General features: G+C 40.0%; 1 protein-coding gene across 1 annotated transcript in view; it reads left to right on the top strand.

The window, feature by feature from the left end:
* CEP135 (centrosomal protein 135) overlaps window positions 1–6,604 on the top strand; it is a 79,580-nt gene extending 72,976 nt beyond the window's left edge. Inside the window, exon 26 of the mRNA XM_045984324.1 lies at window positions 4,901–6,604. The gene's annotated coding sequence lies outside the window, so the exon portion shown is untranslated. The remainder of the gene's footprint in view (window positions 1–4,900) is intronic.
* The last annotated feature ends 13,100 nt before the right edge of the window (window positions 6,605–19,704 follow it).

Raw genomic sequence — 19,704 nt, 5'->3', positions numbered from 1 at the left:
TGGCTCAGTGGGTTAAGCCTCTGCCCGTGGCTCAGGTCATGATCTCAGGGTCCTGGGATCAAGCCCCACATCGGGCTCTCTGCTCAGCGGGGAGCCTGCTTCCCCCTTTCTCTCTCCCTGCCTCTCTGCCTACTTGTGATCTCTCTCTCTCTCTGTGTCAAATAAATAAATAAAATCTTAAAAAAATAAAAATAAAGTTAAAAAAAAAAGGAATGCACATGGCACAGTAGCCTCAATCTGACAGGATTGACAGGTTGTTGGGAAGAAGGCATGGAAGGTAGAGTGGGGCATACAGGATATATTGAATGTGAGGCAAAATTAGAGATTGTATGTAGTCTTGATTCTATGAATCAGGGGGAGCCATTGAAGACCCTTCTGTGTATAGGATGAATAGAAGGGAGGGATTAAGATGAAAAACTGTTCAGGGCACCTGGGTGGCTCAGTGGGTTAAGCCGCTGCCTTCAGCTCAGATCATGATCTCAGGGTCCTGGTTTCGAGCCCCGCATCGGTCTCCCTGCTCAGCAGAGAGCCTGCTTCTCCCTCTTCCTCTGCCTGCCACTTTGCGTACTTGTGCTCTCTATCTCTCTGTCAAATAAATAAAATCTTTAAGCACACACACACACACACACACACACACTGCAGTCTTTAAAAATCAACAACAAAAAAACAGACTTCCTGGTGGATCAACTTCGTAACTATATTTGGGCCATATTGAGGAGGGTGAAAATCAGAGGCAGGAAGACCAGAAAGAGGTTTGAGATGAAGAGTATACTCCGTTAAGCATCTGTATAATACTACTGAAAGCTGGGACAGATTTTTTAAAACAAATTGTAATGTATATACATAAAAGTGCCATATCCTCGTATGCGGCTCAGTGAGTTTTCACAAATAGAACACACCGATGTACAACCTACACCCAGATCAAGAACAAAAGCTGTCCCTCTCGGGCTCTCTCCTGGTCATAAGCCCTGCTCCAGAAATAACTGTCCCATCTATTAAAAATGGAGATTTCTTTTGCCTGTTTCTGGACATTTTTTAAAAGAAATCATACATTTCTGACTGGCTTTTCTTCCACAGTATATTTGTGGGATTCATTCATACTGTTGCACGTACTCGCAGACTGCTCAGTCTTCCGACTGCATTGTGTGTACTCCTTCCATTGTTGATGGGCCTTTGCTCATTTCCAGTTTGCGCTCTTACGGAGTGATGATGAACATTCTAGTAGCTGTAGGTGAACAGACATGTGCACTTCCTATAGTCTCAGGACTGAGGTTGGTGGGTCACTGGACATGCACGTGTTCAAACTTCAGTAGCTACAGCAAAGTGGGTGTAAAGAGCTAGGGTACGTTTGACAGAGGAAGGGCCGAAGGGATATGCTGATTCACTGGAGATGGGAATGAATGGGAAAGAAGGCTGTCAGACCCAACGCTTGAGAGGTAGGTGACTGTGAAAAATGCAGGCTCCCTGATGGATATAGTAAAATCAGTCTTTTTAAAAAATGTGTATTTCTTTGCCTTTTTAAATACAAGTATGTAGAAGATAATTAAGCGTTTCCTCGATGACTCCGAATCCTCATTATGAGCATGTGTTTTGTACTATGCTTTAACATACTGATGCCCCTGGGGCTTATTGGTATTTGTAGGACTTAGGTTTAAATGATGCCTGATTGCTGTGCTTTTCGCTTTTGTGTTTGTTCGTTTGATTAAAATGTGTATTTTCCTCTTTCACGTTGTAGACCATTTCTCAAAGACCATTCCTCTTTCACTTTGAGGACCACTTCTCAAAGCTCTGTGTCCTCAGAGCTCCAGAGCTGTTGTAGTAATGAGTGTGATTAGATGGGGCTGAAGCATCTCCTTGTAAAGCCTTGTAACAGTTGTGACACATGCATTTTCTCATGCTAGATTCACAGCTGCATCTTAGATCAGGGCTTGGTAACCGAAGGTCTGTGAGCCAAGTGTACGCCTCTGCTTACTTTTGTAAATTTAGCTTTATTGGAGCATAGGCACACCTGTTTACATACTGTGTTCAGACTGGTTTTTTTATAGTTGCTGAACTGAGTGGCTGTGACAGAGACCCTGTGGCCCGCAAATCTAAAATATTTACTACCTGACCTTTCACATCCGGTGGCCTCTGGAAATACTGCTCTATGCCCGTGAGATAGTAGAATGAAACAACAAATAATTCTTTAGTTTTATGAAAATAGGTTTTACTTTATAGACCCCTAAAATGGTCTTGGGAACTACCAGAGAACCTCAGATTCTACTTTAAGGACCACAGATATAGAACATACTGGATTTCAGCAGTCTCTAAAGCTGTGGTGAATTAGAAAACTTTTTTTGTTTTGTTTTAAAGATGTTTTTTTATTTTTAAGTCATCTCTACACCCAACACGGGGCTCAATCTCACAACCTCGAGAGAGTCACCAGTTCCACCCACTGAGCCAGCCAAGCATCCCAAAGTTTTTAATTGTGGTAAAATATATATACGTGAACTTTGCCGTCTTAACTGTTTTGAAAGTGTACAACTCAGCGGCATTAAATTCACAATGTTGTACAGGCAAAACCACTATTTCCAAGACTTTTTTTCATCACCCCAGACGGAAACTCTGTATGTATTAGATAATAACTCTCCAGTCCCCTGACTGTACTTCCCCAGACCCTGGAAATCTCTAATATCATTTTCTGTCTCTATGAATTTGCATATTCTGGATTTTCATATAAGTGAAATCATACTGTATTTGTCCATTTGTGTTGTGCTTGTCTCACTTAGGATCATGTTTTCAATGTTCATCTATTTCATAGCATGTGTTAGAACTCCATTCTTTTTTATTTTTCTTTTTTAAGATTTTATTCATTTATGACAGAGAGAGAGAGCGAGAGAAGGAACACAAGCAGGGGGAGCAGCAGGCGGAGGGAGAAGTAGGCTCCCACTGAGCAGGGAGCCGGACATGGGGCTTGATCCCAGGATGCTGGGATCATGACCCAAGCCAAAGGCAGGCCCTTAATGACTGAGCCATCCAGGCGCTCCTTGATTCTTTTTATTTTCTTTTAATTTTTTTAAAATTAACATATAATGTATTATTAGCCCCAGGGGTACAGGTCTGTGAATCGCCAGGTTTACACACTTCACAGCACTCACCATAGCACATACCTTCCCCAATATCCATAACCCCACCCCCCTCTCCCTACCCAACCCCTCCCCCTGCAACTCTCTCAGCCCTTGATTCTTTTTAATGGTTGAATAATATTCCTTTGTGTGCTTATGCCATATTTTGTTTATCTACTCTTCAGTTGATGAGCAACTGGATTGTTTTCATCTCCTAGCTATTGTGAATAATGCTGCTACGAACACTGGTTTATAGTGTCTGTTTTAGTCCTGTTTTCAAATCTTTTGGGAGTACCTAAGGATAGAGTTTCTGGGTCATATGGTAATTCTGTGTTTAAATAATATATCTTCACTGAAAACATAAACTACAAAAATATAAAAGAAACCAAGATTACTTTTTTAAACATTTTTTATTATGATAAAATATGCATAACATCAAATATATCATTCTAATCATTTTTAAGTATACCTTTTTTTGGCAGTTAATACATTCACATTATTATGCAAAAATAATGTCCACTGTCCATCTCCAGAACTTTTTTATCTTCTTCTACTGGAACTTTTTACCCATTAAACACTAACTCCCCATCCCCCCCTCCCCTCAGTTGTTAAGCGTCTCCCTTCGGCTCAGGTCATGATCTCAGGGTCCTGGGATCAAGGCCAGCATGGGGTTGCGTGTTCGTGGGAAGCCTGCTTCTCCCTCTCCCACTCCCCCTGCTTGTGTTCCCCCTCTCCCTGTTCGCTGTGTTTTTCTGTCAAATAAATAAAATCTTTAAATAAAATAAGATAAAATCATCTCACAGTCTATCACATGGCTATTCCATTATTTACTTAGGTTACTTTCTCAGTGTTTCTTCCATTATGGAATTTTTCATATTTTAGTGTGTGTGTTTTAATTAGGAGGGTGATTAGATAGCATATAAGGTTAAAATATTTGAAAAAATATTTGAGGGGTGCCTGGATGGCTCAGTGGGTTAAGCCTCCGCCTTTGGCCCAGATCGGGATCTTGGGGTCCTGAGATCGAGCCCCACATCGGGCTCTCTGCTCAGCGGGGAGCCTGCTTCTCCCTCTCTCTCTGCCTGCCTATTTATTTATTTCACAGACAGAGAGATCTGTCTGTGAAATAAATAAATAAAGTCTTAAAAAAAAAAAAGGACTTTTCAAAAAAAAAGAAAAGAAAAAATATTTGACTACCAATAATATGCTTTTTAAGACTCAGACAACACAATGTACAGTACTTGTATATTAACCTAACCATCATATTGTTCCTCGTTTTGAGTGATTTTTCTCAATTAACATGCTTGTTAATTGAGACATGCTATGTTTCTTTTCTTTTTTTTTTTTTTTTAAGATTTTATTTATTTATTTGACAGAGATCACAAGTAGGGAGAGAGGCAGGCAGAGAGAGAGAGAGGAGGAGGAAGCAGGCTCCCCGCCAAGCAGAGAGCCCAATGCGGGGCTCGATCCCAGGACCCTGGGATCATGACCTGAGCGAAAGGCAGAGGCTTTAACCCACTGAGCCACCCAGGCACCCCAACTATGTTTCTTTTTATTCTGTATTATTCATTTAGTCCTCGTATACTTTGATGTACTCTGGTGGTTTGAGGGGAATATCTTTTTGAAATATAGAACAGTACTTCTGAGGTACTAATTATAGCTTGATTATGGGCAAAGGCTTTATTAGAGACTACGATTTCAGTTACAACTGAAAACAATCTCAGTTTTCTGTAAATGTTCTAAGTAATTTTGTTTGTTATTTTTCTCTTAACTCACCTTTCCTGTCCCCTCTTTTTCAGAATGATGACTATCAATGAGTTACGTATATGGATTTTTTAAAGGACAGAACAGTAATGAAATATTTGAAATACTTGTTCCTGAAAATCATGAACATTGACACAAATTCTACCTCTGTCAACTTTTATTTAAATCAGTGAATATTTATGTAAAAAATATGGTTTAAAAGAGCCATATCTATGTGTATATTTTTATATATGTGACAGAACAAAACATTAATAGTGCTAACTAATGTTCTATCTGTATTTATACTATTCCTGACTTAAATTACTCCTCAAAGTGTGTTGTTTATACTGTGGATATAATGTATTGTTCACATTATACTTTAATAATCTTTTTCATAATGAGCCATGATATGTATATGTAAATATTCTTACTGTACTTATTTTCAAAGTTTTTAGTTTTCATGCCTGTGTTTATAAACCATATCTTTAATGCATTCACATAGGATTATCAACTTTGATGCTGTGCTCTCTCACTTTTTTCTTCTAAATGTAAAATTATTCACCAGTTTTTTGTCTGTCATCAAGGGTAATATATTCAGGTCTATTCTTACAATAGCAGAGGTCTTGATAAAATAATGATCACCATATATAATTTGTTACTGCTAACTAGAAAAACTGATAGAAAAGATACATTTGTATATTACATGCAATATAATATTGTGGTTATCACATGGACTTTTCATATAATAAGTTCTATCAAAATCAAACGAAAAGCTGCATTCAGAATTTTGTAAGACAAAATATAGAACAGAAATTTGGGACACTTTTTTGGTAAATAAAATTCCTCCCTGTATTAATTGAAAATCTCAGAGTATAGAAGTATATGGAGTAAATACAGTATTTTGTTAAAATGCCAATATACACACTCTAAACCTGTGTGTTTTAATTTATGAGTCTTGCAGAATAGTAGTAAACACTGAACTGTGGCATTTTAAATAGAAAACAACTTTTTACAATTAATTTTCAAAGTTGTAATTTTAAGGAATTTAGATATAAACATACATCAATAGAAGAACAGAAGTACAAGATAGAATATCAGATACAAAAATTAATTGTGTTTGAACCATACACATTTGAAGAAAATTCTGTTCTCTGTAGATTTCATTCTGATTGAAAAAGAACTTAAGAACTAACGTAGGAAACTAACATAGGAAAGTCGAAGAGCAGTTATTTATGATATGTTTTGTTTTCTCTCGTGGTTTACTACAGTGGAGTTTGTGTGTGTGTGTGTGTGTACCTGGGGGTGGGCACTGTTGTTTTTCCAAAACTAATATGCCTTATATGTTCCGGTTATGCCCTTTGCAATAATCCATTGTGTATTGGGTATGATGTGGTTTACTTTTCTACCATCTTTGTAATTGTATGTATTCTGCCTCCTTTGTGTGAATTCATGTATTATATAGAAAAATACAAGAGAAATGGGACTATTTGCAATGTCATGTGGAAAATCTTTTAATAAATATATGTAAATAAAATTTAAAAAACTGTCCCCACCTTTTCCCCCAAGCAACAGCAAGACATATTGTGTTAATATTTTATTTCTAATGTTTTCTATAATTTAAAAATGTATAGCGTTAATTGTTATTTTCTTAACCATGTTACTACAATTTTTCTAAATTAGTTTTATCCTATAATACCAAATGTTCTGACCTTTTATCGATGTTTTTGTTTTAAGTAATTTTAAATTATGCTTGATATAGATTTTCCAATAAACTTTCCAGTCAATTTATTTTCTCTTTCTTACAAATAATTTTTTCTTAAATTTTAGCAATATTCTTAATTCTAAAAGTTAAGTACAATTAATTCAAATGAAACCTTATCATAATAGGATATGGGGAAATCACAGTGCTTATGTGCCAGATTTTTTTTTATTGACTTTGATTGATTTCTAGATAGTTCAAATATAAGAAATGAAATCAAAGTTTGTTTGAAATCCATCTACAAAATTATTAAACAGGCTCTCCCCAGTTTTTAGAAGATTTGAGCACCTGACTTACTGTTGTTCTACCATTAGTTCGATCATCAGTCTTTTTTATGTCAGTATCTTCTTAGAACAGTGGTGATTGACCAGGCCTGCACATTAGAGTTACCTGGACAATTTTTTTAAAAAGATATTATTTATTTATTTGACAGAGAGCGATCACAAGTAGGCAGAGAGGCAGGCAGAGAGAGAGGGGGCAGCAGGCTCCCCACTGAGCAGGGAGCCTGATGCAGGGCTCCATCCCAGGACCCTGGGATCATGACCTGAGTTGAAGGCAGTGGCTTAACCCACTGAGCCACCCAGGTGCCCCTACCTGGACAATTTTAATGAAAAACTGATTTCTGAGCCCTATGTTAGTCCAAATAATCTCTGGCAGTTAAGTGTGAGCATTTTGGGGTTTTTTGTTTTGTTTCTGTTGGTTTTTTTTTAAATTTTAGGTTCTCTGGGTAATTCTACTGTGTCACCAGATTTAAAATGTGCTAAATTTAGAAAGTGATCCACCAAACTGACCTACTAATGGTACTCACCCTATAGTTTGAAAACACTGCTTTAGATTTATCATTACCTCCAGAAATCTCAACTTCTAGCATACTACTCACCCCCCTTTCTGGGTCGCTCTGTCATGCCTACCCTAACAATTCTAGAACTTTACCAGGATCTCTAGACAATTGAGTCTCTCACCTATCCCTTGTCTAGAAGTCCCTCGCTTTCCTTTTTATCTAGGATAGGCATCATTTTCTTTGCATATACTGTAAATTCTCTTATCCTTCTAAACTGAAAGCTCAAATCTTGTTTGTATCCAACTTCTCCAACTACACTACATCTGTACCTAAGCGGCTGAATGGGACTAGACAAAAAGCCAACCATGCTGCCCCTTTTCACTGAGAACTTCTGGCCCTGAAGATCAAGGGCTCACAGCACAGTGTGAGGATCTGTACACATTTTCCCTGTTAATTCACACTTAATCTCTCCTCAACAAGCATTTCACACCTCCTCTTTACTCAGACCTTCAGTCCTCCCTCTTTCTTGCTCTCAGGTTGTTTCTTTTTTCACTGAGAAAATGGAAGCAGGAAACTTCCTCACCCTCCCTAATCTATTAACAATAGATCTGGTGACATCTGTATCTTTATAACTTCCTATTCTGTTATAACATGAACCATCTTTACCTCTAGCTATTTTATCTAATCATGATCAGTATCCATTCCTTCTACTACTCAAAAGATTCCTACAGTTAATCCCACATTCCTGGGTCCCATTTTTGCTCTATTGGCTTGTTCACGCTTGCATGCATACCTCCCGTTTTAAATCTCCCATGTTAAAATCCTCCTAGACCCAACCATTCCATTTTTTGCACCCTTTAGAGGAAAAAAAAAATCTTTAAAAGATGTTATCTATACTCACTCCATCCCCTCTTTAAACTTTTGCTTCTTGAAAGGAAAGGTGGGTATAATGGGAAAGTAATTCCCATTACTGCAAACCATTTTTGTCAAGGTACCAAGAACCCCCATGTGTTGTTTATTTCCTTTTTTACACACAATGTTCCCAGTTAGTGCTTTTTGCTATATTTTTTTCTTATTTGGTACTGTTTCTGTCCTTCTTTGAGGAAGGACTGGGGATAAATAGAGCTTTAAAATAAATGTATTTGAAGGTAAAATTAAGGACTTCTTCCAGAAAGCATCAGAAAAAGCACAAATGTAAAAGAAAATCATTATGGAGGATGTGTACCGGAGTGCCAACATCTAGGTAATAATGATCCTTAGAAGAGAGAAATATTAGGAATGCAAAAACTATTTTAAGTAATAATGGAAATAAATGTCACTAAGTCAAAGGATACAGTCTGAGGTCTTTATTAAAGGGGTTCAGAAGAAGCCAAGAAGGGGAGAAGGGAAAAACCCACATTTAGATACAATATTAAAGACAAGGAAAGAAATTTTAAAAGCCCCAGAGAGAAACAGTTCACCTGAAAAGGAAAAAGAATTGTTGGTGAAGTCTATTGTACTAATAAAAAAAGAGAGAAGGACAAAACAAGAAAGAGGAGGAGGATAGAAGGGGGAGAAAGGAAAGAAGGGAGGAGAGGGGAAGGAGAGAAGTGGGGGAGAGAGAGAAAGAAAAAAGGAACAAATGAAGGAAGGGCGGAAGTAGAGAAGGAAGGAAAATCTGTAACAATTCAGACCAAAACTGGATAATGACAACATGCTAGATGGAAGAACATTAGAAGTCAAATATTTGTGTTTGGGGAGAAGATACATACACTAATGTTTCAGAAATCAACAGGGTGAAATAACAGAGCTATGAGTCTTAAAAGCCATTATCATAATGATATAACAGTAAACACCTAGCACTTTATTCTTCCCAGGTGCTAGTCTGAGAATTTTACAGATGTTAACTCGCTTAATTCCCACAACAATCATATTCTTTATTCTCATTTTATAGATGAGAGCACAGGCAAGACTTGCCTATGGACATATAACTAATATGGGTGAATTTACTTTTAGACAATCTGTTAAGTGATTTAACATTTAAATCAGCAGAAGAAAACATGATCCCTGCAGTGGAAAGCAAGAAAACAGAAAAAAAGGAAGTATGTTAGAAAATATGAAAAAAAGATGGCAAAAGTAAGTTTTTATATAAGAGTAGCCACAATAGGGGTGCCTGGGTGGCTCAGTGGGTTAAAGCCTCTGCCTTCGGCTCAGGTCCTGATCCCAGGGTCCTGGGATCAAGTCCCGCATCAGGCGCTCTGCTCAGTGGGGAGCCTGCCTCCTCCTTTCTCTCTGCCTGCCTCTCTGCCTACTTGTGATCTATGTCTGTCAAATAAATAAATTTAAAAAAAAAATTTTTTTAAAGAGTAGTCACAATAAATGTAAGTGGATAAATTTCTTCAGTTAAATGGCAGAGTCAGTTTGGATTTAAAAAACTGTATGTCAGCTATGAGAGAGATGTTTAAAAACACATGGAAAATTTGAAAATAAAAGGGAAAGATTCACCAGGCACATGGGAACCAAGAGAAAACTAGAGTACTAGTCTTATCTGACTAGATAGAATTTTAGGGAAAAGAAAAAAACAGGGTATTACATACTGGTGAATAAGAACAACAATAGAACATATACAGCCATTACAAATATACAACTATATGTGTATATGTATGTATATAAAATTTTACACCCAACAAGCAGAATACACATTTTCTTCAAGAACATCTCTTCCATTTAAAAATAGACCATATGGGCATCTGGGTGGCTCAGTGGGTTGAGCCTCTGCCTTCAGCTCAGATCATGATCTTAGGGTCCTGGGATCAAGCTCCGCATTGGTCTCTCTGCTCAGCAGGGAGCCTGCTTCCCCCTCTCTCTCTGCCTGCCTCTCTGCCTACTTGTGATCTCTCTCTCTGTCAAATAAATAAGTAAAATCTTAAAAAAAAAATAGACCATATATTAGCCCTTAAGGGAATGCTTCAAGTTCAGGTGGATTAAATAATACAAATCTTTTATTTGACCATAGTGTGTAAAATTAGAAAATAATAAAAGGATAGAATAAACTTCATTGTGTTTGGAAACTAAAAAATGTCTTTCTAAATTATCCTCTGATGTAGATGAAAATCATAAAATCAAATAATTTAGACTGATGAGTAAATGATAAAACCACTGAAATAAAAATTATGGGACACAGCCAAAGTAGGAGAAGAGGAAAACCATAACTTAAATATATTAATCAGGAAATAAAAATCATTAACAAATGAGCAAGGATTTAATTCAAGAGATTAGGAAAAGGTAACAGCAACCCTTGCTCTCTCTCCCTCCTCAAATTAATAGATAAATAATGAAGAACAGGAAAAATGTTAGAGAACAGTAACATCAACCACAAAAGTTGAGATGAACAAGCCAAAAGTTGGGTCTATAAAAGGACTGATTAATAAACTTTGTTTGAAGTAAGACTTATCTTGATATAAAATATACAAAATTCAGAATGAAAATAGGAAAATAATTACAGATATGTCAGGTTCAAGAATATGAAAGTATGAAGAATGGCTATATGCTAATAAAATGTGATAATACATAAAATCCATGAAAATAAAAAATGCTGAAATTTGGTATAAGAAATAATATAGAACTGAACTCAAACAATATGCGATAAAGAAATTGAGAAACAGGGGCGCCTGGGTGGCTCAGTGGGTTAAAGCCTCTGCCTCTGGCCCAGGTCGTGATCCCAGGGTCCTGGGATTGAGCCGCGCATCGGACTCTCTGCGTGGCAGGGAGCCTGCTTCCTCCTCTCTCTGCCTGCCTCTCTGCCTACTCGTAAGCTCTCTGTCAAATAAATAAAATATTTTAAAAAGCAAAAAAATTGAGAAACAATAAAATATAAATGTCTGCTAATCTCTGATATCATTGTCAATGGGGCAATAGATGAGCCAAAAAATAGACGAGCCTCAACTACAACAGACAGAGAGGTTATGACCATCTTTCCCCCACTTACAGATAACCTTAAGAGTCACAAGTCACTCTAGTTGGGGTTTATTTTGAAACTTGATTTGGATCAACATTACTTTGGTTTGGTTAGGAAATATGGGCCATGTCACTGAGAGCCTTGATAGGCTTACATGGCATAAACCAAGTCTGGTCAGCAATCGGTGGAAGCCTATGGATTTGCATCAGTCAGATTTTTAAAAGACTGTACTAAAAAAAAAAAAGAAAAGAAAAGATTGTGCTGGTCTGTGTGTTTGTACATAGACAAGGCAGAGTCCCAGTTTGGCCATAGGCATAACAAGATGGTTGAAGAACCACCACACCCACGTGAATTTTTCTGTTCTCATAGCACATAGATAGGGATGACATACAGAAGCAGGTTGGATTGCCAGACACTGCAGTTTCTTGATTCAGGCAGACCATATGATTTTTTTTTTTGGCCAGGCTGCAGTGTAGGCTCTTTGTAGGGGACAAAGAGAGCATTCATTGCTATTGGTTGGGCCCCGCTCAAAGAATGCTGATTTGTGGATTAGCGGATATAAAGGACCAAATAGAATGCCTGTTCCCAAAAAGTCCCACAAGATGCTCAACTTCCTTTCTGGTGGGGGCATGGCTGGAGATACAGCCCTTTTTCCTGAGGGGCCAGAGGAATTGAGCATTGTGAATCTGCCCATACAGTCCCAAGAAATTTCACTTGGCAGGTAGACCTCTGAATTTTGTAGGGGGGTATCAGCCACCCTTGCTGGTGTAAGAGTGAGAGTCAGAGGTCTTGAAATGAAGGCTTCTGACTTGCCAAGCAACAGGATATCCTCTTCAGGTGGAAAACTGTGAAATCAGAGGGTAGAGGCACCCATGCTAAGTCCTGGCTTGTCTTTAGTGACAAATGGCAGCAAGTTTGTCCCACAAGCATGTCTCCACTTTCTGCTCTTCCGTGACTGGGATAAGCCCCTCTGACACTTCTGGGATGGGAATATGAGTATTTAACACCTCGATCCCTACTATTCATTCAGATGGGCAGGTAACAACAGTGCAGTGAATTATACCAAAAAGTCTCACTGAGAAGTCATGTTAGCTTTTCTTTCCCATTCAGAACCCTGTCCAAATCTCATCTGTTAAACCTAAGCATCCTTTGGACCAGGTAGGAGCGTGACTAGGATGCCCATATCCAAGGGAGCTTAGAAATTTGAGTCCCTCCCCTCCCTGAAATGTCTCAGTATATTTGTACAGAGTGTGTATGGCCTTCAGTCTTCCATGGGAACAGGGAGACTTTGACCAAGTCAAAGGTAGCAGGACATTCCTGAGGTCAGGACAGAGGAGGGAGAGATAAGAGGGCACAGAGAACAGCTCTCTTCATCAGACAAAGGCAAGGAGCTGATGGTAGCTTAGGCTCAACCAACAAAACCAAACTTCTGGATCCTCCCTGCTGACATCATTTATTTCATCCTTCGAGCGCTCTTGACCTAGCAGCCAGGGTCATATTGCCTTCTAACTGGGGCCCCAGGGCTCTGCTGCTGCAGTGTCGTGATGACGTCTCGTCGCCCTCCTGAGGAGGAGAACACCCTTCAGTGAGCTTGTTTCAAACCCACCTCTCGTTGCTCAGACTCTAAATATTCACGTACAGGACTGAAGGAAATACCGTAGGACTGTTGGGTGAGAATGGTCACTGCCAGGTTCGGTGTTATCTCCTCATATTCCCTTACCTCATCCTTTCTCTTCCAGGTAGCTACATCCTGTCAATGTCTTATCCTTGTTGCCCAAACTGTGAAGAATCGTGAGTGGTCTGAGATTCTTGTCCTGTTCATAACCTGGCGGGTTAGCCTGTCACAGGTTCATGAGTGCCGGCAGAAGACACGAGACTTCTGGGTCAGAGACAAAGCTCTTTATTACTGCACACGCAGCAGGCAGCTAGTGTTTTGCTGTAATTCCTCGTGTCCCCAAATTCCCACAGGGACCACACCGGTAGACCTAGATGGACGCTGCACATGGAGTGGATTTACATCACAGTGGAGGAATGAGAATTTAGGAAACTTCCATCTTCTATAAGAGGCTTCAGGCAGGGGCACCTGGGTGGCTCAGTGGATTAAGCCGCTGTCTTCGGCTCAGGTCATGATCTCAGAGTCCTGGGATCGAGCCCCGCATCGGGCTCTCTGCTCCTTGGGGAGCCTGCTTCCTCCTCTCTCTCTGCCTGCCTCTCTGCCTACTTGTGATCTCTGTCTGTTAAATAAATAGATAAAAAATCTTTAAAAAAAAAAAAAAAAAAGAGGCTTCAGGCAGGGGCGCCTGGGTGGCTCTGTGGGTTGGAGCCTCTGCCTTTGGCTCGGGTCATGATCCCAGGGTTCTGGGATCGAGCCCCGCATCGGGCTCTCTGCTCTGCGGACAGCCTGCTTCCTCCTCTCTCTCTCTCTGCCTGCCTCTCTGCCTACTTGTGATCTTTGCTGTCAAATAAATAAATAAAATCTTTAAAAAAAAAAAAAAGAGGCTTCAGGCAAACCTGCCCAACCATTGCCCTGGGGGGAGACATTATCTTTTTTTTTTTTTTTTAAGATTTTATTTATTTATTTGACAGACAGTGATCACAAGTAGGCACGGAGGCAGGCAGAGAGAGACGGGGAAGCAGGCTCCCTGTTGAGCAGAGAGCCTGATGTGGGGCTTGATCCCAGGACCTTGGGATCATGACGTGAGCCAAAGGCAGAGGCTTTAACCCACTGAGCCGCCCAGGCACCCCAACACTATCTTTTTTATACTGGACAGCAAACAAAAGTGCCCCCTGGTCTGGAGTGACACTATCTCTAGCTTCCAAAGCTAAACAAACATCCGTAAAAGATAATCTGGAACAAAAACTGCCAGGGCCTCTGAGGCAGAAGTAGAATGAGAGTTCTGTGGAAAATGATCTCCTGACACTTTTATAATATTAATCTCTTTTATTGTCATAAAATATACATAAAGTTTACCATATTAACAAATTTTAAATGGAATGTTCTGGGTGAAGAAGGAAACTATGGTCATCCTATTTTTTGAAAGATTGATTTATTTATTTGAAAGAGAGAGCATGAGCAGGAGAGGCAGAAGAAAGGGGGAGAGAATCTCAAGCAGACTCCACGCTGAGCGCAGAGCCCAGTGGGGGGCTTGACCTTGTAACCCTGAGATCAGGACCTGAGCCGAAACCAACAGTTGGACACTTAACCAACTGCACCACCCAGGTTCCCCCTATGGTCACCCTATTTTCCATGCAAGAGTTATTAAAAAAGAAGTTTTAAAATTTTTACATAGTAGTTACAAATTTTAAATTCAGTAGTATTTTTTTTTTAAGATTTTATTTATTTGACAGAGAGAGATCACAAGTAGGCAGAGAGGCAGGCAGAGAGAGTGAGAGGGAAGCAGGCTCCCTGCCGAGCAGAGAGCCCGATGTGGGACTCGATCCCAGGACCCTGAGATCATGACCTGAGCCGAAGGCAGCAGCTTAAACCACTGAGCCCCCCAGGCGCCCAAATTCAGTAGTATTTTGATCAATGAATGTGAGCTGCATGGATCTTGTTTTTGAAATTTATTGAGGTTTGGGTTTTTTGGGCCTAAAAATTGATCAGTTTTTGTGACTGTTCCCAATAGTTTTGTACAGAATGCATATTTTCTGTTTTTTGGGTACACATCTCTTGATATTTTATTTTTATTTTTTTTATTTTAAAGATTTTATTTATTTATTTGAGATAGAGCGAGCAAGCGAGAGAGAGAGAACACGAGCAGAGTGGAGGGGCAGAGGGAGAAGCAGGCTCCCCACCAAGCAGGGGGCATAAAGACTCAATCCCAGGACCCTGGGATCATGACCTGAGCCAAGGCAGACACCTAACTGAGAGAGTCACCCAAACTGTATGATTTTATGATTTTTATTACATTCACAGAGCTGTGCAACCATTACAACAATCAATTTTAGAACATTTTCATCAACCCTCAAAGAAACCTCATATACCAAGAGTTACCATTTTCCACCAACTTTCCCCCTCCAACCATGAATTCATTACTGTCTCTATAGATTAACCTGTCATACAGTTTAATTTGGTATAAATGGAATCATATAATACATGGTCTTTTATGTCTGGCTTTTACTTAGGATAAGGTTTTCAAGTTCATCCACGCAGTATCATCTATCAGTATTTCATTTCTTTTAATTGCCAAATAATACTCCATTGTATGGCTAATAGCACATTTTGTTCAATCCATTCTTCAGTTGATAGACATATGGATTGTTTCCATTTTTTGGCCGTAAACATTCATGTGCGTGTTTTGTATGGCTATGTTTTCATTTCTCACTCTCTCTTTTTTTTTTTTTTTAAGATTGTATTTAATTACTTGGCAGAGAAAGAGACAGCAAGAGAGGGAACACAAGCAAGGGGAGCAGGAGAGGGAGAAGCAGGCTTCCTGCTGAGCAGGGAGCACAAAACGGGGCTCCATTCCAGGACCCCAGGATCACGACCCAAGCTGAAGGCAAATGCTTAACCGACTGAGAGACCCGGGTGCCCCTGGATGTTTGCCTTTAAATTACTGAGTTGGATATGTTCTTTAGATGTTCTGTATATAAGTTCCTTTATCAGACATATGATTTTCAAATGTATTTTTATTCTCTCGATGGTATCATTTGTAACATGTTTTTAGTTGTTTTTTTTTTAAAGATTTTATTTATTTATTTGACAGAGAGAGATCACAAGTAGACAGAGAAGCAGGCAGAGAGAGAGAGAGGGAAGCAGGCTCCCTGCTGAGCAGAGAGCCCGATGAGGGACTCGATCCCAGGACCCTGAGATCATGACCTGAGCCGAAGGCAGCGGCTTAACCCACTGAGCCACCCAGGCGCCCCATGTTTTTAGTTTTGATGTAGTTTAAATTTATTTATTTTTTTCTTTCGTTGCAGGTGCTTTTGGGCGTCACCTAAGAAACCATTGTCTGACTCAGGGATGTAAAAATTTACTCTTATGTTTTCTCCTAAGAGTTTTATAGTTTTAGCTCTTACCTTTAGGTCTATGGTCCATTTTGGATGAATTTTTACAAATGGTGTGAGATAGTTGTCCAGCTTCATTCTTCTGCATTGGGATATCCAGATGTCCCATATGATTTTTTTTTTCTTTTTTAATTCGTATTTGCCTAATATACCCTCCTATTACTTTATTTTTAGATAGTGTCATAACTTTGTAATTTAGATATTAGGTATGTGAGATACAACAGTTACCCCCATTTTACAGATTTGATAAAGTGTCTGATGTTGAATGACAGACCCATGCACAGAGACAGGAAGTCAGGACAATGGATAGGATAAGCATTCTGATTTCTCACCCCGCCCTCCGAGCCATTTAAACAAGCCCACATCACTCGCAATAAATTCTGAATATTCACAGCAGCTCATCCCCTGGAGTGGTCAGGAGGTAATTAGTAACCTTATGCCTGATTCACAGAAACTTTCAAAATGGTGATACATTTCAATTTTCTCACTTTGGAGATCAAGGCTGTTGGACAGACACAAGAGGGCTCTGAAAACGTTGCAAGAGACAATTAAGACCCTCCTACACCACAATATTTCTACTACCCTAGCTTATCCCTTCCTGTTTTAAAAAAAGGTTTTATTTATTTGACAGAGAGAGAGACAAGAGAGAGAGAGGGAACACAAGCAGGAGAGTGGGAGAGGGAGAAGCAGGCTCCCCACTGAGCTGGGAGCCCGATGGAGGGCTCGATCCCAGGACCCTGAGATCATGACCCGAGCCGAAGGCAGAGGCTTTAACCCACTGAGCCACCCAGGCGCCCCAGTTTTTCCCTATCTTATGTCTTCATTTATTATCCATATGGCTTACGTTTGCACAATTACTTTTTGTAATTCAGTTCATTAGTCTCTCCACCCAGTGAAAGATTTTGTTATTGTACTCCTTTACTGAGCACTGAGAAAATTTGATGTTAGTCTACAGGGAAAGGATTGACAAGCAGACGTGCTGGAGAACAGAATCAAGAGGTTTTGGAAGTCCATGGTCTAACGGAGGGGCTCTTAACCTTGGCAATATTGACATTTTGGACTAGATAATTCTTACTTGTGGGGACTGTCCTGTGCGTTGCAGGATGGTTAGCAGCATCTCTGGCCTCTACCCACTGGATGCCAGTAGCGGCACCTGCTAATCAGCTGTGGCAACCCAAAGTGTCTCCAGACACTGCCAAATGCCTCCTAGAAGGCAAAATTACTCAGGATTGAGAACTACTGATTGAACCATATAAGCTCTTTCTCACATCCTTTCCACACCCCCAATACAGCAGTTCAGTGGTTAAATATTGTACAAATTCCTCATGTTCTGCATCTTTTGTATTATATTATGGTCTCTGAAAATCTAAGTCTTAACGGAAAGGTAGCTATTTTTTTTTTTAAATTTTATTTATTTATTTGACACAGAGAGCACAAGCAGGGAGAGTGGAAGTGGGAGAAGCAGGTTCCCCACCAAGCACGGAGCCCCATGCCAGACTTCATCCCAGGACCCTGAGATCATGACCTGAGCCGAAGGCAGACACTTAACCAACTGAGCCACCAGGCGCCCTGAAAGGCAGCTATTTCAAAAGTGGAATAACGGGCTGATACCTAGTTCGCTCTGTCACACTATTATTACAGCCCCACAGGTATGTGTTTGAAAAGTGAGGGAAAAACAGCACCTGTCCAAAGTGGTGCTGATAGCTTCTGATTTCTGAGGCCCATGAGACACAAAGTCCAACTAGAAAGTTCTTTATGAGCATTAAATTCCCTAGAACTCTTTCAATATTTGAAGGCTGTATAATTCAAGGTATCTTGCTCTGCAAATTGAAAAGATAGTAGATCTACACTTCTTTAATGTAAATTTGAATTTTTATAGAGTATGTTTTCAAGTAGTTGGCAAGACTAAATATGCCAAGAAAAAGATCTCAGTTATATGTGCTACATAGATTTAATTTTTGGCTCTGAGAACTCCTAGTGCTACTGGATCAAATCAGAAAGATTTTTTTTTCATTCCAGTATAGTTAACATACAGTGTTACTTTCAGGTGTACACTATAGCGATTCTCTAAATCAAAAGGAACTTGCTCAGCCCCTTGCAAAATTCTTCATTTTAACATCAATTAAAATATGCAAGCACTGAACAACTGAATTTTCCCTATATTCACAAAAATACACAACCATATTTTATTCCGGATAATTAAAATATATATTAAAAAACCCAGTTGGATAAAGCAACATGCACTAGGTTGTCGCAGTATCAAAGTTTATTCTTCCAAGTCATGCACTTGCATTCCAATTATTAGTTCTGTTTTTGGCACTGGGGTACCTGGCTCAATACTCAGTATCTCTGAGGGTTACCTGTCATCTTTTTAAAAAGATTTTATTTATTTATTAGAGAGAGAGACAGAGCACCTAGCAGGGGAGAAGGGCAGAGGTTGAAAAAGCAGATTCCCTGTTGATCAGGGAGCTCGACCTCTCTTTTGTCACAGAGGATTTATTTACTTTGTTTCCAATTTCCTGACTAAAAAACGATACTGAATTACTTTTAGCATCGTTGGGGGCGCCTGGGTGGCTCAGTGGGCGAAGCCTCTGCCTTTGGCTGGGGTCATGATCTCAGGGTCTTGAAATCGAGTCCCGCATCGGGTTCTCTGCTCAGCAGGGAGCCTGCTTCCTCCTCTCTCTCTGCCTGCCTCTCTGCCTACTTGTGATCTCTTTCTGTCAAATAAATAAATAAATAAATAAAATCTTAAAAAAAAAAAAAATCTTTGCATGCACGGTGAAGGAAAAGATCACTAGAAACTGATTTCCGAGTTCCAGTTAAACAGTCAAAGCAAAAAGTATGGAGGGAAATCTCAGTGTTTCCAGTTAGGCCACGAAATGAAAAGTTAAAACATTTTCTTTAAAATATCAATTTTTAATTTCAATTTTTAGTTTCATTGTGGCTGGGGACAATAGTGTCTGAAGTCCATGTCACCCTGTTCTGATGTACAGAGGCTCAGCCAAGCGATTTGGAGCCTTTCTATTTCTGCGGGGCATCTCTCAACTTGTTTGATTTCCAAGAGTCCCGGGGCTCTCTCGCCCTGCGGGGGCTCTACGGGGGGAAGCTCCCTCTGGAGACCAGGTGGCTCTCCCGTTAGTCTCTGGCTCGCCCAGGTCCCAGGGGGCGCCTTTGCCCGCCGCGCGGTGATGACCGATGCTCCCGGGTTCCGACCCCACGCGAGCCTTCCTGCGAGCCCAGCAGCCTCAGACCCCGGGCGTTGGGTGGTCCCTCGAGCCACCCCCTGCACCGCCGCGAAGGCTCGCACCAACCCAACGCCCTTCGCTCGGCGGGCTCGCAGTGCCTGCGCACCTCCAGGTAGCGGGGCTGTCGGAGG

Source organism: Meles meles, chromosome 2 (genome assembly GCF_922984935.1).
Source record: "Meles meles chromosome 2, mMelMel3.1 paternal haplotype, whole genome shotgun sequence".
Lineage (NCBI taxonomy): Eukaryota > Metazoa > Chordata > Mammalia > Carnivora > Mustelidae > Meles > Meles meles.
This window is presented reverse-complemented; position numbering and strand designations above follow the sequence as displayed.